The sequence below is a fragment of the Capsicum annuum genome, chromosome 4 (genome assembly GCF_002878395.1).
Source record: "Capsicum annuum cultivar UCD-10X-F1 chromosome 4, UCD10Xv1.1, whole genome shotgun sequence".
Taxonomy (NCBI): Eukaryota; Viridiplantae; Streptophyta; class Magnoliopsida; order Solanales; family Solanaceae; genus Capsicum; species Capsicum annuum.
Window position 1 is genome coordinate 85,227,494 of NC_061114.1, and position 26,528 is coordinate 85,254,021.

Sequence of the window (26,528 nt, forward strand, 5' to 3'; positions counted from 1 at the left end):
TGTCTTAAGTTTAATCAGCTATCAAAGTACGCTCCTAATATGATGGCTGATTAAACTTAAGACAATACTCCTTAACCGACATGGAGCCTTGTCTCAAATTCATAAACTCCTCTATCTTAGCTTCCCATAACTCAAGAGGAAAGAATCTATCCAAGAAAGCATCTTGGAATAATTGCCAAGTCATTGGAGCGGTATCTTCCTCTCTACCCTTATTCCACATCTGTACCCAGTCAAGAATCCAGCTCCACACTTTCTTTCTCGGTCACATGCATAATTTGTGTAATTTTCTTCATTTCATCAACATACATCTGCGGGTCCTCACCTACTCTCGACCCATGAAACTCTGGCGGATTCATCTGTATAAAGTCATGAATTTGTGCTGCTGCCAAATTATTTTCCTATGGAGGTGGAGCATTGGCTTGAGTATTGGCGGTAACTGCCTGGGCTAGTGTCTAAAAAGCTGCCCAAAATTCAGCATGGGATACCGTCTCATGTAACGGATCAACGGGTTGAGGTTGGTTGTTGTTTCTGTGAGCTCGATATGGAGGCATTTTCTGTCATAGGAGCGCATGAGTTAACAGCAGAAAGAAGCAGCTGTAAACACGATAAACTCTTTTAGAATGAAAGAAATGACTTTTCCTAAAACGTCTCATAGCCTTGTTCATAGATGTGGCACGCTACACACCGATGATCATGACTCTACGTAATGCGGCTTGTCAGACTTCCTAGGACTCTTTAAACCTTGGGCTCTGATACCAAGATTGTAACACCCCAAAATATCATCCCAAGACGCTACACGGTGCCCAAAGCTACACGTAGCCTCAAGCTAACCCTTTAAGCCAAAATACTACCCTTGGGTTCCAACACAATAACATACAAGCTACGCTAAGGATATGTATATAAGTACATATCATATCACATTGCACATGGCACGAAATATCGTTAGACTGTACATATATGGAATGTCTATACAAAAACCAACCCAATAATACACTAGTCTGACATAGCCTCTACACAGTAAAATCAACGAGCCATTGGGACAAACCCCCAACTGACTCAATAGACCAAAGGGATCATAAAATAATAGCACCAAAACTAGCAACTTGGTCCTCAAACCATGAGGACTCACCACTAAAGGAACATAGATGCGGCACTCGGATATCACTGTCGCAGCTGCGGCTGAGTACCTGAACCTACATTATGGTAAGAATATAGCCCATAGAGAAATATGTGGGTCAGCACAAGATACGTACTGAGTATGTGGTGGCGCATGCAAAATATAAATAATATCATAAATTTCATAAAAGCGTACATACGGGCCATAATGACACCCTTGGCTTGAGTGACATTGAGTCATGCAACTCATAATACCTTAGATAGGAAATGTCAGAGAAAATCCTCATAAATCATTATAGATCATCATCATAGGCAATTTGACTTACCACCTCAAAACTCGGAGTGACTCGGTATTTTAATAAACATGATTCTTATGGACAGGGGAGTTTCTTATAACCGACAACCCCACATGAGCTATGTGGAATACCAACGTTTGAAACCCCCGTTGGTGGGAGCGTCATACTCTTTGCCAGGGAGTACAACCTTAAAACTGCAATAATCACAATCGGGCTCTCTGGCCAATAATATCATCATTAAACAACCCTACGGTGGCACATAGGTTTGGGGAAATACCAAATTTTCCTCTCGGTGCTAAGTACTACTCCCCGACAAGCTCAGAACGCGTTAGGGATTCCACTTCAAAACATCTCAAGGGTCAACAGTATCTTTATCAAATTATTAAATAATCATTTGTGGATCCCTAACTCGACTCAAATCAAGAATATTTTCCAACATCAAAATGTATCACCTTTTTAAACCACCACAACATCAATAACACCAAAACAATGCCAAGGCTCATCATAGCCCTTCAACTTCAACGTCAACACGCCTCAATTCACAATCCAACTCACATTTTAAAGAAACTTGAAACAATAACCAATAGTAGGGATACATAATTCTCGATAACAATTATCAAGTCATAATAAGGAAGTAATGCTATAATTGTATAAATCAAGGTTTAATAATTCAAATCATCGTATATTCATAACCAAGTAATTTGGACACAATTCCATTTCAAAATCATATATGTACCAATTTACAAAATTCCATATTTCATGGATAACAATATGAGCTATAAAATCATATTTCCAATCCATGGAAAAACATGTAAAATCTTATATCAACATAAGTAAATAAAATTTCGGGTACAAGATCAAAAGGATAATCTTGTTCAAAAACCCACATACCTTGAAATTGACCTCTTGATTATGGAATCCTATTCACACAAATAAGGAGTGCTCCTCGAAGGTCTCAAGATGATGAGTTCGATTATCGGATCAAATTTGAATTTCTACGGTGAAATTGGAAGATATTTGAAGCTCAAAATGGACCTAGGGTTTAGTTCTTTCAATGTTTTTGATAGAAGAACATGAATTTTATGGCTCAATATAGGTATAAATGGACAATTTTCGTCCATGAAGTGAAGGCATAATGTCCAAAATGCCCTTAAAAAATCAAATAATTCTCGAATCTGTCATTTGGTGGACTGTTTTGATAGTCTGAAGTAGATCAACCATAATTTTTTACTCCAATATCCAAATTGGATGAAACCAATTTCATTAGAAAGAGGACTCTGACATCTTTCCGTTGATATATAGTATCTCACCCAGATCATTGTGTACTAGGAGTTATGATCGTTTGAAGTTGACCCAAAAATTCACTTTTGGTAGGCTAAAGTAGATCGACCATAACTTTTTGCTCCACTAGAAAAATTGGATGAAACCAATTTAATTGGAAAGAGCACTCGCAGAGATTTTCGTTGATATATAGTAGATCACCTAGATCATTATGTACAAGGAGTTATGATCATTTAAATTTGGCGCAAAACTACGCCAGGACTCAGTACTTTTTTTCTGCACGTTTTACTATTCACTACTATTCACGGTTCGATCGGAATGTTCGTAACTCGTCGCTCGGGTGTCCATTTTGAATGATCACATATTGTTGAAAAGCTTATTCGATACTCTACGCAATGGTGGGTCATAATCTAAGACATTCCACACGAAAAATTTATAATTCATACTAGAAGATAGAACCCAACACGTTTATGCACAAAGATTCAACAAAAAATTTCTCGGGGTATTACATATGTATAGTGGCACAAATAATAAATCACAAAAAAACTCCAATCGTGGTGCATAATAAGAAGATATATACGAATAGGTGGATCTTGTATCAAATAAAGCAAGAGCTGAGTTACGACATACCAAATAGTACGTGTAATAAAAGTATCTAAAGTCTCAGCCTCGGGATTAGCAGGTACTGCATGCAACTATCCATGCCTTCTACCTAGCTAGGCGCATGACTGAACTTTGTCCTACCTGCTTGAAAACCACCTCGATTACCCTAGAAACCACCCTTGCGACCATGAGAACCACCTCTAGCTGAGGGATGAACTACTCTAATAGGGGAAACACCCTGAGCTGATACAACAATCGCCCCACTACTAGGGCACTCTCATGAATAGTGACTAAGAGCTCCACAAGTATAACATGAGACCTGGGCTTAATCAGAACCAACAAATTCAACTGAGTCGGAGTAACCAGCATGACTAGAATGACCAAAAGATGAACCCCTTGAAGACTGACTACCACTTTGACTAGAGCGATCTCTAGCACTAGATTGACCTCCATCAGTAATCTAACCACTGCGTGAATAGGTTGACTAGACTCAATCTGAGGCTAGTAGGATGTATGCGAAGAATACCCATCATGAGAACTACTACCTCTGAATTGGAACTACTATGCTCCCATTGAAACTGACCTGATATTTAGGCCTCTTATCATTGCCCCCTTAGGCCTTATGATGTATCTCCTCCATCATCCGAGCATGGTTCAAAACCTCAACAAAAGACCTACCCGCAACAACCAAACTCTAAATAGACATACAAATGAGAAGTTTCAACCCTTTACAAAAGAGCGAACACTCTCATACTCATATCCAGAATAGAAATTGCATGCCTAGCTAACTCGTAAAAATGAGCCTTATACTGTGCAACTATCTCGGAGCCATATTCTTATCTCGAAAATTAATCCCTCAAACAATCTCTCCCTCAAACAATCTCTAAGACTGTAAGGCATATACTTCTCCATGAATATCTCAGAGAATTGAGCCTAAGACAAAGGAGAAAAAGGTCCATATAAACTCTACACCAATGTAGAGCAGCCATGTCCAACTAAAATATATTGCAATCTACATCACGAGTTTTAATAAGGCATAAATTATGGAGCTTATCCTCACAAGCAATAAGAAACCCATATGCATCTTGCCTGAGCACCAGAAAACCTAGGTGGAGCTAATCTCAAGATTCTACCCAATATCTTCTGCTCCTTAGAATTCATAGCAGGCTGAGTAACTACTGGTTGAGTAACTACCGAATGAGCAACAACCGGTGCAGGAGGAACCTTAACTCTGGGAGCCTCTGTTATAGGCTACACCCCTGCCTCAGTACCATTCTGGTCTATAGACTGTGCACTATCAGATAGAACACCACCAACTATCCCCAAAAGAAAAACCAATGCATATCTTAGCACTGAAGGGGAAATAAACCCTGATAGAGCCTGGGCTGGTTCCAGCCCACTACTGGCTGAGGCAGAAAAATCTCTGGCCAAGAGCAAGGATAGGACCTGGGGACGGCGTCTTATCCTGGCCTCTAGTCGGGGATACATCACGTGATTTTCCACGTGTAACAACCCGATTTTTCTAGAACCAAAACATCATACGGTGCTCATGATCCTAAAGGACCACAAGCCAACCCTCTACTGATATCTGTACCTGGACATTGCATAATATAGATAATAAGAGAAAAAACTGGCCATAAGGTTCAAAATATCTAAAAATACTCAAAATTTAAAATTGAATATTGATATATCTGCCAGAAAAGCCTCTAAACTGTCTGAGCTGTGGAGTTGATGGGACATGTCCCTAACTAACTCTGTCTACTAAAAATAAATAAAATCTGATCCAATAATGATAAAAGGTTCATCCTCAAATGAAGAAGACTCACTGCTATGTCTACTGCTGCTGATTGGGACTGAGCAGCTAAGGGTACTCTGGATCTCGTGCCTCTGAACCTATGGTGTCAAATAAATAACCATAGCGCAAATGCGTCAGTACGAGAATGTGCCGAGTATGCAGATAAGGTAAGGCTAAATACATGGGCTCATGCATGAACAATTACTTAACTGAATAATTATGAGAGTACTAAATAAGAACACATGTATGAATGCATAAACCATAACTGAAATCATCGTGACCCAAAATACTAAAACTCGGATACTACCTTACTGTCATCTGACTCACTACTAATATTGAGATACTGAACAACTGAATCATCTGATACAATGACTAAGTACTGGAGTTGAGATCAGTCTTATCTAGCGAGTGATCTCAAAAACTGATGATACAAAAATTGATTGACTGAATCTACTCATATCAATGACTGAGTTTTGAGCTTTCTACTCTCTATTGACTACATCAGAGATCAAACCTCTCTAACGGATGATTCTGAAATCTACTATCAATGATGTGAAGTAATTATGTTCGAATTTGACATCAAAAATACTCAACTGAATCTGAGACTGAGATCAAGCCTATCCGACGGGTGATCTCTAGATTTGATAACAAGATTACTTAACTAAATCTGAGACTGAGATCAAGACTATTTGACGGGTGATCTCGAAATATGATAATAAGATTACTCAATTGAATATGAGACTGAGATCAAGCCTATCTAACGGGTGATCTCTAGATCTAATAACAAAATACTCAACTAAATCTGAGACTGAGATCAAGCCTATCTGATGAGTAATCTCTAGATCTACTAATGAGATTACTCAACTGAATATGAGACTGAGATCAAGCCTATCTGATGGGTGATCTTGAGATCTGATAACAAGAATACTCAACTGAATTTGAGACTGAGATCAAGCCTATCTGAAGGGTGATCTCTAGATCTGATAACAAGAATCCTCAACTGAATCTGTGACTGAGATCAAGCTTATCTGATGGGTGATCTCCAAATCTAATACTGAATAACTTTATATGAGACCAAGAATATCTGACAGGTGGTCCATGAATCAATAAAACTATCTGAGTCACTGAGCTAGATGACTGTATCTGACAATCTTGATTTTTGAAGATTGATACTGAAACTGTAACTGTGGGAAGTAGTCATTTTACCGACATGACCCGAATCTCAACTGGTAGGGTCTAACCTGTAATCCCAGCTGGAAGGGTATTAATACCATGCCACAGGTAAAGACCTCTCTGGTCAAGCCTATCTGACGGGTGGCCCTCGCAGGACGTCAAGCCTAAGGCATATAATAGTCAAGCCTATCTGACGGGTGACCAACCTTTCCTGACCAGTGACTCCTGCATCCTGCGCTGGCTACACAGTTTTGGAGTTCAGAGATTGCTCCTAACGACTCTGCCTTTCTGATAGAGAGCTGGCATCCCTTCCCTCACTCGGTGCTAGCACCTACTCCCAACTGAAAGACTCTGAACTAATTCTTAACTGAATGCAAACTAAGCTGAATCTAATACTGATCATGTTTCTTGAATGATTTAACTGAGTTAAGCTGAATTCACCTGGTTCCGTATTTTATAGAATACTACTAAATCTCGTTATCTAACTAAACGACACTGAGATTTGAGTAGAGTACTTGATTACCACAGAGGTCAAAACTGACCACTTGAATACTACTAGATCTGAGATGGGTATAGAACTGAGGCTAAATTACTAGCGATACTGAGACTACGGAGATTACTAAGATTTCTTAAGTTTTGTATCTATCTAAGAATACAGATTTCTATAACTCATTGAGTTCTGAGAATCATGGTTTGACTGGAATTATCATGAAAACTAACACTGGCTCTAGAGAGCAGCTAAATTATCGGGTATAAATACTCCCAGGACTCAACAGCATAAAAGTAAAACATAACCATTCTTGAATAATCAAAACCATGGACAATCATTCACCATCACAATCACTAAGGGATCACTTCAAGTATTTACGAATCCTAAACATGTAATAGCATAGGGAGACATGCTATTGGATCATACTCCATTCAACAAGGTCTTGCATCAAACACTTGGTATGTATTAAAGTCTTAGCATATATCAAAGAGCACATAATTGGGGAATTTCATGCTATCATGTCACAATTCATTCACTAAGGCTTTTCAACAAACACTTGATATGCATGGGCTTGCACACAATTGGGTATTTCTAGTTAACATGCTATAATGGCTCTACTTCCTTCACATAAGCATTTTATTAAACATATGGAGAGCATGCTTTTCTTATTCAACAATTTTCTTCACTTAATTGACATGAACACATCACTAACAAGCAACTTAAAGAGGGTTTATCATGAACATCACATGAATATCACATACTAGGATCAAAGCTTGAAAACCTTGCAAACAAACATGAATCAAAACTCAATAATAGCATGGACATCAATTTTAACTCACATAAATCATGAGAACCCACAAACATAAGAGCTTTGAAATTTAGAAAAGGGTTCTTGAGCTTCTTGGATGAAAGGGACCCAAGAATCAACATCTACATACCTTAGGGAAACTCTTTCTTGAAAGCTCTTGGAGAGATTCTTGATTTCTCTTGATTTTTCTTGAAGAAGAAGGAAGGGTTTTGATTTTGTAGAAACCCTAGTTTTTGATGTTGAAGAGGAGAAATGAGGTCATGAGACTTTATCAGATATAAATAGGGGCTGAAAAGAGTGGAAAAAGACCAAAAAGCCCTTTTAAAATTGAGTTAAAAATGCTGAACGGGGACTGCGATGGTCCATCGGTCAGTTTGACGGTCCGTCGGATCGTCCGTCGCACAGCGGTCGGAAAAAAAACACACTACCTTGATGCGATGGTCTTAGCGATGGTCCGTTGCATACTCGACAGTCCATAGGATCATCCATCGCACGTTGGCCAAGATGAGGCCGCACTGCCTCAGCACGATGGTCCATCGCAACCTCGATGGTCTGTCATCCTGGCCATCACACTTGGGTATCACTGCGTTGGTTGCGACGGGCTGGGTGATAGTCCGTCGTAAGCACGACGGTCCGTCAACCCGACCATCGCACCTGGGCAGTTTTGATTGATTTTCAATAAAATGGCCATAACTTCTTCATCCGATGTTGGATTTTGACGAAATTGGTATCGATGGAAAGCTTATTCAATGCTATACATGACAAAAATTCGATATTAGAGAAATTCTACACAGTTCAAAATATTTGTCAATTGGGAAGACACTTCTCAACCTTTTTCGATCGAATTTATGCTTTACTTGACACGCTCTAAGGCTCAGACTACGAGAGAAATTTGCAGGGTCTTACACCACGACCTTTTGGTCACCCACGAACATCAGTAGGATCCTTAAGTTTGGTCTCAGGACCCTCGTCTTGTTTAGAAGTAACACGTGTCCTTTCACTCTTAGCACGATATGAGTGAAGGAAGTAAAAAGATCCTAAGAATGACCCATAGCCTCTCAAAAATAGGAAATGAAATTCATCATTTCGATCTGCAGGATTCTACTAGACACTTTCTCTTGTACTAACAATACCGATGTAGTCTAGCCTCTGATACAAATTTGTCATGACCCAATTTATGAGTATGAAGGCACCTACTAAATTCCATTAGTAGGTAAGCCAAACCCTAACTTAGAGCTAACACAATGGGTTAATTCGTTAGGGTATGCCCAACATAGGTAAATTTCAAGAACATAATATATAAATAAATAAAGTGCTCTAAATAGATAAAACAGTCAACAAGATACCATCCCATGACCTGGTAGAGCCAGTACAAGAGCTTCTAATAATAATACAACTCTAATGTCTAGAATAGTCAATAACACCTATATCAAAAACAAAAGACTGAATGTAAAAGATAGAGGAAAATGAGGGACTCAAACTCCATGAGCTTACCCTATCTTTGGAAATCAACCACTGCATAAACCTCAATCAACGATGACAACTAGTACTCAGATCTGCACCAAAAAGGTATATATATTTAGTATGAGTACCAAAGCAATGGGTACTCAGCAGGCATCATCGACTGACTGAGCTAAATCATCATATAAGTGTGATAAAATACAAGATAACATAACTAAGTCAAGGTGCAGAATTGAACCTAAATCATCTCAAATACCGCTGTGTATGGTAAGTAAATAACCTGTCATGACCCAAACCAGGACCTGGTAATGATGGGTATATCAAGTCCTACGTGGACCGGAGATCACCCCTTCACCTAACCTAGTCAGCTCAACAACTTCAAGTGTCGGATGAACTCCGAACATATAACAAGATAGAGAAATATAAGACTAATGATAAATCATGGAATATATATGTCAATCCATCAAAAAATATATTAAACCAATACACCCAAGTCCATAGTAGTCCAACAAAGCCTTTATAAACTTGATGTTAACAAAATATCGGGAAATGCCCCCAATATTAGCCAAAACCAAATCTACACAAAGTCTAAGATAAAAAATATAAAGACCATGAAATGATGCCTTCTGAAGTATGGAAGCTCACCACTTCAATGTCAACTCATGAGCTAACTTGAACACCTGGTCACTACACAGAAAAAGAAAAAGAAGATTTGGTACCTATACTGTGTGGGGATACAACATCTAAAGATGGCTAGCGGTTGGAATGCTAGCATGTAACTTAGGGATAGAGGAATAAAATAATTACATCATTCAAAACCAAGTCATATCATCATATGCAATCACATGAATACATATCTATATATCATGCTGGGATAGGGAACAAGGTTTAACATAAACTTTGAAAATATTAGCTTGGGCTTTGTAGCATAACCGTTATATATCAAGGCACCATGGGCTATATACGTCCAGCTCTCCCTTAGCTGGAAGGGACCCAGTGCGAGAGCCGCATGAACCAGAGAATATCCATAACCGTATATTCCATTATGGGGGACTCAAACGTTCCGACACAATAAAGGTGACATAAGCACCAATATATACAGTATGGGGGACTCAAACCTCCCATTCATATATCCATTCGGGGGAGTCAAACCTCCCAGTCATATAGACACCCACACCGGCTAGCGTGGTTTCTAGTATTAGTCCTTCAAACTCTGCTTTCATGGCCCGACTACATATCTCGCTTTAAATCCCAAATAAAACATTCATTACACATATACACAACTATTAGTCAAATTACTTACCAAAGAAATCCCTTTGGTATCGTCATACCAACCCCACTTACAAGCGAACAACATACCATAACCATTATAAATCAACTTTGGGACTTGAACCCATTGTCTATACAATGACATTAATTCAATTAAACATTTATGGAATCGAAACTTTTTAGATAATTAAACCACCAAGGTTATGATTCAAATTAATTTATGGTCATCAAGACCTTCATAAACATTAATGGGCCAATGCCATAGTTCAAAACACAATTCACATTTTAAAAGATTCTTCTCATTGACATTTTCACAAACAGGTTTAGGGCATACCATTATTAAACCATTATTTAAGCCAAAACCATCAAGTTAGGGTTAACTATGACCCATTTATTTAAACCACAATTCCCGTGCACCCACATGTGTAAACCATTATCAAAGCATGTATAACCATAGTTTAAAACATGAGAAAATAATACTCAATATTTTGCATTCAAACCCTTAACCATGGCTTTCAAAACCACCATTAATAAATAATAAATAATGTTTAAGACACATGATTTTTGTGAACTAACAATGAAGAAAGAGCCATATACCTAAGTTACGAAGATTCATGGAGAGAATTCGATCCTTAAGCCTCTAGATGACCACCTTGAAGAAACCCTAGCCCAATCTTCTTGAGAGTTTTTTAGAGAGTGTTTAGAGGGTGTTTTGATCTTCTAAAGGTAGAATAAGGGACCAAATAATGTTATAAGATATGGGGTCTTAAGGGATTAGGGTGGGAATTGTTCAAAATACCTTCAGCTTAAAAGTTGTAAAAATAACGCTGGTGGGTATGATTAGACCCCTTAACTAGTAATCACATCTTACGAGTGGTACCCTTAAGTCATCATTTGATCTGAAAGTTGAACAACACATTTTGTCCAATATACGACTCCCTTACCTAACTTGTACCATCAACATATATTTAGTACCCTTCAAGTCGTACCCTAAGAAAAATATTTGGGATAGACACCAGAAAACATATGATTGGACACTATACTTCTTGTATTATATACATACTATACTTATAGTATTATAAACATATGACTTGTATGGAGAATTCTTGTACCTTGAATAGTTTTTGGCCAAAGTCACACTAACCAACATACGACTGGGGTTCTAGACTTGTACCCATACTATACGAGTCTCAGTATGAGTCGTATGATGCCTAGAAGGTTCAAGACTCAAGAATTTGGCAAGGACCAAAGTTTGGGGTGTTTTAGTCTCCCCCCTTAGGATCATTCATCCCCGAATAATGGGACAAGGCAATACAAACACAATTTAACCCCTAATATCTCTAGTCTTACCCTTAAGACAGAAAACAAACACCAAGAAATTCACAATCTATCATCAACAAAGATAGAAGTCAAAGAGGTTAAGAGCAATAATACCTCAAGCACGAATTTTCAAAATCAAAAATAGGAATGGATACTTAGACTTCATGTCCTTCTCGGCTTCCCAACCAGCTTCCTTAGACTTTTGATTCCTCAATAGATCCTTTATCGAAGACACGTATTTTGTTCGCAACTAATGAACTTGTCGATCTAAGATCCTCACCGGGACCTTCTCATAGGATAATGAATCTGAAATACCAATGTTCTCCAAGGGAACAACCAATGAAGGATGACCCACATATTTTTGCAACATAGACACACCAAATATTGGATGAATGGAACTCATGCTACAGGGCAAGTCCAACTCATACACAACATTATCAACCCTTCTCAAAATCAAGTACAGACTAACATATCGGGGACTAAGTTTTTTTTTCCAAATCACATTATTTCCTTCATGGGAGATATCTTCAAGAACACCCAATCTCCAACTTCAAACTCCAAGTCCCTTCACCTCACGTTCGCATAGGACTTTTGGTGACTTTGGGCACTATTAAGTCTATCTCGAATTACCTTTACCTTTTTTATAGCTTAGTGAACCAAATCTGAGCCAAATATTTCTGCTTCGCCAACCTCAAACCACCCAATAGGATATCTACACCTCCTACCATACAATGCCTCAAATGCTAGACTTACTATTTGACATATCCTCTAAGTCAAAATAGTCCTTTTGGCTTGTGCATTTGAATATGGGTGAAAAGCCATACGAAGAATCATTTTAGTCCCCAAACCACACTAAAAAGAGCACCAAAATGCAACAAAAATTGAGTACCACAATCCAAAATAATCGAGATAGGTGCGCCATACAACTTTATAACATCTTAAAGGTACAACTTTGAATAATCCTCCACAAAATAAGTAGTTCTCATGGGAAAAAAAGTGAGCGAACTTAGTCATCCTATCCACAATGATCCAAATGGAGTAGCACAGATTCCGCAATCGCGAAAGATCAATAACAAAATCCATTTAATTATCTCCTACTTCCACAATGGTAGTTTAATCTCTTGAAGCAACCTACCAATTTTATGTGCTCCACCTTTATTTGCTGACATACCATACACTTAGCTTCAAAGTCGGCTACATCTCATTTTATGTTGTTCCACGAATATATCTTTTTAAGTTTTTTGATACACTTTGTTGAACTGAGATAAACTATATACAATGACTCATGGGCCTCGAACAAAATCCTGCCCCGTAATCCATCCACTTCGAGAACATACAACCTCTCATGGTACCTCAAGATACCATCTCCACTGATTTCAGAGGCCATCACTTTCTGCTTACCCGTATCATCTTTGATATTCATCAAAAGAATATCTAACACCTATTTCTTCTTTATTTGCAGACCAAAAGATGACCGCGCCACCTATTGCACCAACACACCACTATCCTTGGAGTCCAAGAGATAAACTCCAAGGTTAGCCAAACAGTAAATATCCTTCATTAATTCCCGCTTATCCTTATCCATATGCTACAAGCTATCTATGGACAACCTGCTAAGAGCATCAACAACTATATTAGTTTTACCTGGATGGTAGTGAAGACTTATCTTATAGTCCTTTAGTAAATCAATCCACCACCTTTGATTTAGATTAAGCTCATTCTGAGTGAACACATACTGCAGGCTCTTATGATAAGAAAAGATATCAACATGGACCCCATACAAATAGTGATGCTAAATTTTCAATGCGAGCACCATAACTAACAATTCCAAGTCATGGGTCGAATAATTTCTCTCATGAACCTTCAATTGTCCAAAAGCATAAGCAACCACCTTACCATACTACATCAACACATATCCCAAACCAACCCAAGACGCATCACAATAGACCACAAATCTCTCTGTACCCTTGGGTAAAGTCAAAACCAAATACGAAGTTAACTTATCTTTTAGCTTCTCAAAACTACTTTGCAAGCATTAAACCACAAGAAACTCACCTTTTTCTGAGTCAACTTAGTCAATTGAGCAATAATAAAAGAAAAGCTCTCCACAAGCCTCCAAAATAACTAGTTAAATCTAAGAAGCTTTGAATATCAGCTGAATTCATGGGTTGAGGCCATATCTTAACCACAATAATATAATGCCCCACAAAATGCTCTTCCATTTTGAGCCTTAGAGCGTATTTGGTAAAGCAAAAATCTGAGTCAAAATGTTTCAGAAATATCCTCCAAAGTATGAAATACTTTGAATCATGTGGAAATCTATTTGAGCATGAATTAATATCATAGAGGTCCCCTAAATCATGGTCGAGTTGAAAGCTTTCCTATCGTTCAAGTTTTAGTGACCGTCAAAATTTGGGTCAACTTTAATTGACCATAACTCATTGTATATTAAGAAATGCACGGTTTTAAATATATAAAATGAAATATCTTTGAATTATCTTTCCAACAATACCAATTTTACCTAAATCTGATATCGGAGCAAAGAATTATGCCCATTTTACTCCAGCATGTCAAGCTGGAAAAATGGTGACGACATTTCTGACGGGCTATCACGTTTTTGACGCCCTTTTTGATGATGTCGTCACATTATGATGACATTTTTGATGAATTCATCAGCCGTGGGTATAAAATCAAGAATTTTAACCCCTTTTATGATGACCATTTGTGACGGCCTATCACGAACCTGATGGCCTGTCCTGGATGGTATCAAGTATATTTTTCCAGCAATTCAAGGAAGTTTTTGCAAGGGTATTTTGGTTATTTCTCACCCTTTTTGAGCCTCTATAAATATGAGGAACCTTCATCCAAACATTTTCATTTTCAACTCCCTCAGGAGAGTATAACTAGAGTTTCAATCAAAAACCCTAATCTTCTAAAAATCATCCATAAATCTTCAAGGTTTCTTCAAGAATCAAGTTCCTCATAGTGTGGGCTTCAAGAATTTATTTATTTCAAGTTTGGATAAAGTTTCAAGCACTAAAGTTCATCCAATTTCAAAGGTTAAGGTATGTAGATATTGATTCTTGGGTCCCTTTCATCCAAGAAGCTCAAGAACCCTTTTTAAAACTAAAAGATTTTTATATTTATGAGTTGTTAATGATTTGTATGAGTTGAAATGGATGTTTAATGTGTTGTTGAGTTTTGATTTATGTTTGCCTACAAAATTTATGAGCTTTGACCCTAGTATGTGGAATTCATGTGATGTTTGTGATAGACCCTCTTAAAGTTGTTTTTCTATGTGATGTGTTCATGACTTTTAGGTGTAGAAATGGTTGAATAAGTGAAGAACGTTCCCCATAGGTTTGATAAAGATCTTAGGTGAAGCATAAGGGCCGCTATAGTATGTTGAATAGGAAACTCCAAATTGTGATCTAGTCCATGCCTGCCTATTGTTTGATAAAATACCTTAGTGAGTGAAATGTGCCAAGATAGCATGAAATCCCCAAGTAGGTGTAAAATTGGTCATGTCTAGTGGTTGTTGAAAGACCCTAGGGAACAAAGGTACAAGTCAAGATATGATGGTTATAAATTCCCCGTTTTTGTGCTCTTTGATATATGCTAAGCTTTTAATACATGTCAAGTGGTTAGCAAGTAAATAGTGACATGTTAGTATGAAGTTTCCCCCAAATCAAGTGATATCCAAATACATGACAAGACCGATATAGGTATGAAGTACTATATGTAAAATCTCATTGAATGGGGTATAATCTAATAACATGTATTCCTTAGGCTGGTATATGATAATGAATAGAGGTCTATGTCCCTTCATGCTTAATGTGATGTCCTAAGGATCTTGAGAGGGAAAGTATATTGTGATGCCCAACTACTTGAAGTGATTCTTTACAGATTGTGATAATCCATGAATGATTTTAATGATGAATGAATGCTAGTAATGACGAATAAATGATGGTAGTGATGAAATGACGATTGTGATGATGCATGAATGCTTGTGATGATGAATAAATAATGATGCTTACTTTTATGCTATTGATTCCTGGGGGTATTTATACCCAAAAATAGAGCTGTTATCTAGAGCCCGTGTTAGTTTCTCGATAGTTCCAGTTGAGCCATGATTCTCAGAACACAATGAACTATAGAACTCTATATCCTCAGATAAGTGCAGAACTTAAGAAAGCTCAGTAATCTCAGAAATCTCTGTTTCACTAGTAATCTAGCCTTAGTCTTATAATCAGCTCAGATCTAATAGTATTTAAGTGATTCAATTCTAATCTGAGAAATGATTTGAGTAATCTATTCAAGATCTGTATCGTCAGGCAGATACTATGATTCGATGTCTTTTTCGTTAGCTATGGAACTAAGTAATCTCAGCGTAACTCATTTAGATCTTTTGAGAAACATGATTAGTATCAGATTCAGCTCAGTTGTGTTCAGTTAAGAATTCAGTTAGAGTCTTTTAGTTGGGAGTAGAAACTAGCATCGAGCAAGCTCAAGGATGGGAACTCACCTACTAGTAGAGGGTGTGATTCTTAGATGCAATCTTTGTACTTCAGAACTACGTAGATAGCGTAGGTTGAGACATTATAACTACTAGTTGAGGGTAGATTAGAGACATCATAACTGTTAGATGAGGGTAGATAAGGTGACTTGACCTGTTAGATGAGGGCTCCACCGTTCTCGTTTGAGCACCTGATATATGAGGGTCACATAAAGATTATCCACATAGAGTTATCTTTAACAGTGGTGGGGTAATGACACCCTTCCAACTAGGGCACAGGTTGGACCCCACCTATGGTAGGTCAGGGCATGTCGGTTAAGTGACTACTTCCTACAGTTTTAGTTTTAGATTCAGTCTCAGTTTCAGAATCAATCTTCAGAAATCAGGACTATCAGATACAGTCATCTATCTTTATAAGGAACTCAAATAGTTCCATTATTCATGGACCATCCCGACAGATAGGCTTGGTCACATATATAGTTGATTGATATCATATTTAAAGATATACCGCCAGGCAGGCTTGATCACAGTATCATATTTTTATTAAATATTTTTGTCATCAGATTCAGATATAATCATACTTTTTATCATTAATAATCACTTCCAGAATAATCTGTTAGCAAAGTTGATCTCTAATTCTGTCAGTCAAAAGTAGTAAGCTTAGAGTACAGTCCTTGATGTAAGCACATCCAGATCCTCAGTTATCAGTATCAGAGGAGTAAGTGATTCAGTAACTCAGTATCAGTAGTGAGTTCAGTTTGCAGTAAAGTGGAATGCGAGTTTTAGTATCGAGGTTGCGATGATTGTGTTCATGTTCTATGCATTCATGTATGTGTTCTCATGCGACATCTTTCATGATTATTCAGTTTAGATATTGTGCATGCATGAGCCCTTGCATTAGCCTACCTCGTCTACATACTCGGTACACTCATGTACTGACTCATTTACACTATGATGTTTTATTTGACACCATAGGTTCAGAGGTACAAGATACAGATTATCCTCAGTAGTTCAGTCTCCATCAGTAGCAATAGCATGAGTCCTCTTCTTTCATGGATGAATCTCAGCTTACTATTATTGTTTCAGATTTTGTTTATTTCAGTTGACGGAGTTAGTTGGGGACATGTCCCATCAACTCCATAGTTCAGACAGTTTAGAGGCTTTTCAGATGGATGTATTAGTATTTAGTTTTTAGTTTTGAGTATGTATAGATGTGTTGAACCTTATGGCATGTTTCCGCATTTATTTTAGATATTATGCAGTGTACAGGTACAGATATTAGAAAAGGGTTGGCTTATGGTCCTTCGAGTCCATAAACACCGTGTGATGTCTCAGGATGGGATCTCGGGGCATTACAAACTTGGTATCAGAGCCTAAGGTTCAAGAGTATCCTAGGGAGTTTGAAAAGTCGCATCTAGTAGATTCTTGTACATGGGTGTGTAGCGCACCACATTTATGTACAAGAGGCTACAGGATGTTCTTTAAAGCAGTTCCTCTTCTTTCAGTGATCATTTCATGCAAGTGAGCATGAACTCAAGTTGATCCTTAGTCTAATCCACTTCATTCTTTCATTTACATAGTATGCCTCCTCACAGAGACTTTGTCCATAGGGTTAATGATCAGCCCTCTTAGCCAGTAGATCCTAAAAATGAGAGTGTGTCATATCCAGAGTTTTAGGTATCTTTCCAAGCGCTAGCCCAGGAGGTTAATACTTTTCATGGTAACCATCAGGCTGCAGTCCCACCTCAGCAAGATGGGAATTCTGCCATAGCAAGGATTAGAAGCTTCATGAAAATGAACCCGCCTGAATTCTTTGGGTTAGTAGTAGGTGAGGATCCATAGTTGTTTCTTGAGGAGGTGAAGAAGATCACCCATATATACATGTGTCAAAGGAGGAGAGTGTTGAGTTAGCATCTTATAGATTGAAAGATATTGCTCATGATTAGGTAGTGATGTAGGAGAACAGTAGAGGGGTGAATGCAACTCTAGTAACTTGGCTAGAGTTTTAGAGTGCCTTTCTAGATAGGATTTTCCCTCTAGAAATGAGAGAAGCTAAGGAAGAAGAGTTTATGAACCTAAGGCAAGGATCCATGACAGTGAAAGAGTATTGTCTTAAGTTTAACCAATTAGCTAAGTATACTCCCGACTTGATAGCTGACCCTAGAGCGAGTATGAGTAAGTTTTTGACTAGGGTATCAAGTGATGTGTTGAAAGAGTGTAGATCTACCATGGTCAATAGAGATATGGATCTTTCTAGGCTAATGATTCATACGCAATAGATTAAGGTAAATAAGATAAAGGAGAGAGGGAAAGTGAGTAAGAGAGCCAAGACAGGTAGTCGTGGTTTCACGCAATCAGGGTCTCAAGGTGGTAGTAGTTTTCAGTATGGTTAGAGATTTTTAGTTCTAACTCCATCTTCAGCTAGTGTACTCGCACCTGCATTTGGGGGTGTCAGATTTGAGGGAGCGCCAAGCTCCAAATCCCAGAGTAGTACTAGTTGTATTTGTACCTACCCGTTGTGTGAAGAATGTGGTAAGAATCATAAGGGTGTATGTAGAGCCAGTAGTGATGTGTGATTTGGATGTGGCGAGACCGGTCACAAAGTTTGAGACTGTCCTAAGCTAGGTCCCTAAAGTCAGCGTAGTCATCCTTCAGCTCATAATAGATTATATGCAATTCAGGCTCGCCTTGATTGGGAAAGATCCCCTAAAATTAACCCGAGTATGTCATGAGCCCTTCATCTTTATGTTATGAATTGATAGATCCTTTGCTCTCATTTTGATCTTATATGTTATCATGAGTCATGCATAAGTTTCAGATCTTGATCGGTCAATTATGACCCAGTCTGTAGGTGCCTCGCGCACTGCTCTAGTATTTTAGCGAAGTGTGTTTAGAGGGACATAGAGTCCCAAGGGGGAGATACCCCATGGTATTATCATGTTGCATTCCATTAGATTCATCTAGATGCATAATCAAATTTTTCTTATAAAGTTAGCATCAATCATTGTTGCATTGTCAAGTCGTGCTTTCAAAAGTTAGCTTAGCCGGACATTTATGCATTAGATATGCACATTCAGAAGAAAAAGTTCAACTTGTCAGTGTGTGTTCAGTCGTGTATTCATGAGATCATCCCAGTTATGAGTCTATTCATCAGATATGCATGTGTATTATGAAAATTCAGCTATGAGTATCATTAGTCGAGTATTCTATGCATCATATATGCATGCGCAGTGTGAGAACTCTATATGTTAGTCATTCCAGTTGCATAGTCCTGATCTGAGATGTTTCCATTTCTTGAGTATTTTAAATTGATCCGTAATCTGAGTCTATTAAGCGACATTCGAGGACAAATGTTCTCAAGGAGGAGATAATGTAATGCCCCGCAAAATCCTCTTCTAGTCTGAGCCTTAAAGAGTATTTGGTAAAGCAAAAATCTGAGTCAAAATGTTTCAGAAATATCCTCCCAATTATGAAATACTTTGAATCATATGGGAATCTATTTGAGCATGAATTAAGATCATGGAGGTCCCCTAACTTATGGTCGAGTTGAAAGCTTTCCTATTGTTCAAGTTTTAGTGATTGTCAAAATTTGGGTCAACTTCAATCAACCATAACTAGTTGTATATTAAGAAATGAGTGGATTTATATATATCAAATGAAATATCTTTGAATTATATTTCCAACGATACCAATTTTACCTAAATCCGATATCAGAGCAAAGAGTTATGCCTATTTTACTCCAGCATGTCAAGCTAGAAAAATGGTGACGACGTTTCTGATGGGCTATCACGTTTCTGATGCCCTTTTTGACCACGTCGTCACATTCTGATGACATTTTTGACGATGTTGTCAGACCTGGGCGTAAAATCAAGAATTTGGACCCCTTTTGTGACAACCATTCATGACGGCCTATCACAAACCTGACAGCCTGTCATGGATGGCGTCAAATATGTTTTTCCAGCAATTCAAGGGAGTTTTTGCAAGGGTATTTTGGTCATTTCTCACCCTTTTTGACCCTATATAAATATGACGAACCCTCATTCAAACCCTAATTTAATCATTTTCTTTTTCAACTCTCTCAAGAGAGTATAACTAGGGTTTCAATCAAGAACCCTAATCTTCTAAAAATCATTCATAAATCTTCAAGGTTTCTTCAAGAATCAAGTTCCTCATAGTGTGGTCTTCAAGAGTTTATTTATTTCAAGTGTGGATAAAGTTTAAAGAACTAAAGTTCATCCAATTTCAAAGGTTAAGGTATGTAGATGTTGATTCTTGGGTCCCTTTCATCCAAGATTTAAAACTAAAAGATTTTTATGTTTATGAGTTGTTAATGATTTGTATGAGTTGAAATGGATGTTTAATGTGTTGTTGAGTTTTGATTTATGTTTGCCTACAAAATTTTTGAGCTTTGACCCTAGTATGTGGAATTCATTTGATGTTTGTGATAGACCCCCTTGAAGTTGTTTTTCCATGTGATGTGTTCATGACTTTTGGGTGTAGAAATAGTTGAATAAGTGAAGAACGTTCCCCATAGGTTTGATAAAGATCTTAGGTGAAGCATAAGGGCCGCTATAGTATGTTGAATAGGAAACTCCAAATTGTGATCTAGTCCATGCCTGCCTAGTGTTTGATAAAATGCCTTAGTGAGTAAAATGTGCCAAGATAGCATGAAATCCCTAAGTAGGTGTAAAATCGGTCGTGTCTAGTGGTTATTGAAAGACCCTAGGGAACAAAGGAACAAGTCGAGATATGATGGTTGTAAATTTCCCATTTTTGTTCTCTTTGATATATGCTAAGCTTTTAATACCTGTGAAGTGGTTAGCAAGTAAATAGTGACGTGTTAGTATGAAGTTTCCCCCAAATCAAGTGATATCCAAATACATGAAAAGACCAATATAGGTATGAAGTACTTGATGTAACATCTCATTGAATGGGATATAATCTAATAGAATGTCTTTCCTAGGCTAGTATATGATGATGAATAGAGGTCTATGTTTCCTAAATGCTTAATGCGATGTCCTAAGGATCTTAAGAGGGAAAGTATGTTGTGATGCCCAACTACTTAAAGGGATTCTTTAACGATTGTGATAATACATGAATGATTGTAATGATGAATGAATACTAGTAATGATGAATGAATGATGGTAGTAATGAATGGATGATTATGATGATGCATGAATGCTTGTGATGATGAATGAATGATGATGCTTACTTTTATGCTATCGAGTCCTGGGGGTATTTATACCTGAAAATAGAGCTGTTGTCTAGAGCCCGTGTCAGTTTCTCGATAATTCCAGTTGAGCCATGATTCTCAGAACTCAGTGAACTGTAGAACTCTGTATCCTTAGACAAGTGCAGAACTTAAGAAAGCTCAGTAATCTCAGAAATCTCTGTATCGCTAGTAATCTAGCCTTTGTCTTGTAATAATCTCAGATCTAATAGTATTCAAGTGATTTAATTCTAATCTTAGAAGTGATTTGAGTAATCTATTCAAGCTCTGTATCGTCAGTCAGATACTATGATTCGATGTCTTTTCCATCAGATACGAAACTAAGTAATTTCAGCATAACTCAGTTAGATCTTTTCAGAAACATGATCAGTATCAGGTTTAGTTCAGTTGTGCTTAGTTAAGAATTCAGTTAGAGTCTTTCAGTTAGGAGTAGAAACTAGCACCGAGCGAGCTCAAGGATGGGAACTCACCTACTAGTAGAGGGTGTGATTCTTAGATGCAATATTTGTGCTTCAGAACTACGTAGCCAACGTAGGTTGAGACATCATACCTACTAGTTGATGGTAGATGAGAGACATCATACCTATTAGATGAGGGTAGATAAGGTGGCTTGACCTGTTAGATAAGGGCTCCACCGTTCTCGTTTAAGCACCTGATAGATGAGGGTTACATAAAGATAATGCACATAGAGTTGTCTTTACCAATGGCGCGGTATGACATCCTTCCAACTGGAGAACAAGTTGGACCCCATATGTGGTAGGTCGAGGCATGTCGGTTAAGTTACTACTTCCCACAGTTTTAGTTTCAGATTCTATCTCAGTTTCAGAATCAATTATCAGAAATCAGGACAGTCAGATACATTCATTTATATTTATGAGGAACTCAGATAGTTTTGTTGATTCATGAACCATCCCGACAGATAGGCTTCGTCACGTAAATAGTTGATTGATATCATATTCAGAGATATGCCGCCAGACAGGCTTGATCACAGTATCATATTTCTATTAAATATTCTTGTCATCAGCTTTAGATATAATCATACTTCTTATCATTGATAATCGCTTCCAGAATAATCTGTTAGCAAAGTTGATCTCTAATTCTGTCAGTTGAAAGTAGTAAACTCAGAGTACAGTCCTTGATGTAAGCACATCTAGATCCTCAGTTATCAGTATCAGAGGAGTCAGTGATTTAGTATCTCAGTGTCAGTAGTGAGTTCAATCTGCAGTAAAGTGGTATGCAAATTTCAGTATCTAGAGTTGCGATGATTATGTTCATGTTTTGTTCATTCATGTATGTGTTCTCATGTGGCATCTTTCATGATTATTCAGTTTAGATATTGTGCATGCATGAGCCCTTGCATTAGCCTACCTCGACTACATACTCGGTATATTCTGTACTGACGCATTTGTGCTATGGTGTTTTATTTGACACCATAGGTTCAGAGGCACAGGATCTAGATTATCCTCAGCAGTTCAGTCCCCGTCAGCAGCAGTAGCAGTGAGTCCTCTTCTTTCAAGAACGAATCTCAGTTTACTATTATTGTTTTAGATTTTATTTATTTTCAGTTGACGGAGTTATTTGGGGACATGTCCTATCAACTCCACAGTTCAGACAGTTTAGAGGCTCTTCAGGCGGATGTATTAGTATTCAATTTTCAGTTTTGAGTATGTATAGATTTGTTGAACCTTATGGAAAGTTTATGCATTTATTTTAGATACTATGCAGTGTACAGGTACAGATATTAGAAAAGGGTTAGCTTGTGGTCCTTTGGGTCCTTAAGCACCGTATGACATCTCGGGATGGGATCTCGGGGTGTTACAAATAACCTTTTGAGAATCCACCATAATCCCCTCACTAGACACAACATGACCCAGATAAGTTACAACATTTAACTAGAATTCACATTTGGAGAACTTAGCATACAAATGTTGATCTTTCAAGGCCTGTAACACAAGATGGAGGTGATCGGCATGATTATTCTTACTTTTAGAGTACGCTAAGATATCATCAATGAATATAATACAAATAGACCCAAGAACTGATAGAAGACCCTATTCATCAAATCCAAGAATTCCATAGGGGCATTGGTCAAGTTAAACAATATCACTAAGAACTCAAAATGCCCATACTAGGTACAAAAAGTTGTCTTAGGGATATCCACCTCCATAATGTTCAACTGACGATTCCCGGACTGAAGATCGATCTTATAGAAGAATTTGGCAACCTAAAGTTTATGAAAGTGACCATTAATTCTCAAACGAGGGTATTTATTCTTTATCATCACCTTATTCAATTACAGCTAATCAATACACATTTGAAGGGTTCCTTCTTATGCAAGAATAACACTGGTGCACCCTATGGGGACACACTAGGATGGATGAAACCTTTATATAAGGGGTCTTTTAGTTGCTTCTTAAGCTCCTTCAACTCAGCTGAAGCCATTATATACGGGGGAACAGAAATAGGACGAGTGTCCAAAATAAGATCGATACCAAATTCAATCTCCCTATCGGGAGTGACACAAGAAAGGTTATTAGGGAAGACCTCAGGAAACTCATTTACCACAGGAACAGAATATAGGAAAAACCTTCTAAGTTAGAATCTTTAACCTGGACTAGATGATAGAGACAACCTTTGGAAATAAACTTTTGGGCTTTAAGATATGATATGAACTTTCCTTTAGGAGCTAAGAACCACCCTCCCACTTAATTACTAGCTCATTTAGGAATTTAAACATGACCTTATGGGTTCAACAGTCTTAAGATGCATAAGCATGAGTGCAACCAGTTCATTTCTAGAAAAACTCAAAGTTAACCATATCTAACTTTATCAAGTCTACCAGAATTTTTCTACTACCAACAGATACCACCCCTCTATAGACTCTTCTGATAACCACAGAGTCTCCTACCGGGGTAGAAATAGAAAAAAGGTCTGATAGACACACAGGACCAAAACCAAAATACACAACCACAAATAGGGTCACATAAGAGAGAGAGAGGACATCGCATCAAGTAAATAGTATACATCATGATAAATGAGTTTCAACATACCAGTAAGATGGATTCCTGATGGGTAGTTAGTGCGTAAAGACGGTTTTGACTAGTTTTGGAACTAGAAGTGGCACCCTTTGGTGCTGAAGATAATGAAGAGGCAACAAGAACCTTTTTGTCCCCTAAATCAACTTTAGAGGGACAATACTGCTGCATATGACGAATTTGACCACACATAAAACATTGATTCCTCCCCTTCTTACATTAACTATGATGATACTGACCACAGAATCTACAGAGGGTAGGATGGTACTGGCTGGGCCCTACTGGCCTAAGATTAGGCACCCTGTACCGTAGAAGCATCACTTTCCTAAAAGTGTCGATCCCCAAATAATTTTAGGTAGGGAGCACAAGTCATTGAATAAGAGCTAGGACTCCCCCAACTCTTCTTCTTAGACTACTTACCACTCTGCTGTTGGATCTCACTCTATTTTAAATACTGAAATTTCTTTCTCTGCCTCTTACCAAGCTCAGCTTATTTTTTCTCTTTTTTTGACCTACTGCATTTACACAATTAGTCTAGAGATGTCCATGTTCTTGATCAACAAGTCAACCTTACTTTTAAGAACCAACTCATGAGAAAATTCGAAAGCGAACTTTCTTATTCGGTCCCTCAAATTTGATACCAATTCAGGAGCATATCGGGACAATTGATGGAATTTCAAAGCATATTTCTTGACTGTCATTTTTCCTTGCTTTAAGTTAACAAATTCCTCCACCTTTGCCTCTCTCAACTCTTAAGGAAATAAGCAATCCAGAAATGTACTAGAGAAATCATCCCACAAGGCCGAACCAACTTCCTCACCTCTTGACTATTCCCACTCATTGTACCACTGGTATGCCATATCCTTCAATTGATAGACAACAAACTCTACTCCTTCAACCTCTGAAGTATGCATAACCTGAAAGATCTTCTCCATTTCATCAATGAAACTTTAGGTTCCTCCTCAACCTTTTAATTGGCCAACCCTAGTCGCCTCGGACAAACCCATAGCACCAGCAGAACCTTACTGTTGGGACTGAGATATCACCAATAATGTCAATGAGGTAATAGAGTGATAGAACTCAGCATTAGTAATAATGTCAATGAGGTAATAGAGTGATGGAACTCAATATTAGTAACCTCTCTAGGAGGCGACTGAGTATGAGTGTCACCCTTAAAAGTAGGATCAATGGGGACAGGTGGGACCTCATAAGGACAGTCAAATGCAATAATCCTTGACCAGGCTGGACTCTAGAAGTTGGATGAGCTCCGTCCATATTATCCTCTAACGGGATAAAAGAGTTTGCATGAACATTAGATTTTCTTGGAGGCATGATTTGAAAGATAAGCGAATGAAAATCAGAAGAGTCCAATACCTTAGACTCTATCGCTCGAAATTAAGACAACAAGAAAGGGAAATATTCCTAAATATCTCATAGCCTCTCTCTTATAAGTATGGTGCGCTACATACCCATAAAAGCGACTCTACTTAATACGGCTTTGTGGACACCCAATTGATCATAAACCTAGGCTCTGATACTAACTTTGTCACGACTCAAATTAGGGCCTGTCCATGATTGGTATCTCAAGTCCTACATAGACTGGAGATCACCCCCTTCACCTAACCTAGTCAGCTCAACAACCTCAAGTGTCGGATGAACTCCAAACATATAATAAGATAGAGCAATATAATACTAACAATAAATCATGGAATATCAAAGTCAATGCACCAAACAACACATTAAACCAACACACCCAAGTCGACAAAAGTCCAATAAAGCCTCTAGAAATCCGATGTCAAAAAAATGTAGGCACATGCCCCCCAAAATAGCCAAAACCAAATCTAAAAAAAGCTTGATACAAAGAATATAAAGACCATGAAATGAATGCCTTCAGAATTATGTAAGATCACCACTTCAATGTCAACTTATGAGCTAACTCGAACGCCTGATCCCTGCGCAGGAAAAGAAGAAGAAGAACCTTCAATCCCTATATCGCGTGGGGATACGACATCCAGAGATGGTTAGTGTTTAAAACGCTAGCATGTAACTTAGTTATAGAGGAATAAAATAATGACATCATTCAAAACCAAGTCAAATCATCATATGCAATCACTCGAATACATGCATCTATATAT

At 37.9% G+C, this 26,528-nt stretch overlaps 1 long non-coding RNA gene across 1 annotated transcript in view; it reads left to right on the forward strand.

Moving 5' to 3' along the window:
- Nucleotides 1-17,382, forward strand: part of LOC107867867 — a 36,561-nt gene extending 19,179 nt beyond the window's left edge. The window contains exon 5 of the long non-coding RNA XR_007054989.1: nt 17,104-17,382. This is a non-coding gene — a long non-coding RNA (uncharacterized LOC107867867). The remainder of the gene's footprint in view (nt 1-17,103) is intronic.
- The last annotated feature ends 9,146 nt before the right edge of the window (nt 17,383-26,528 follow it).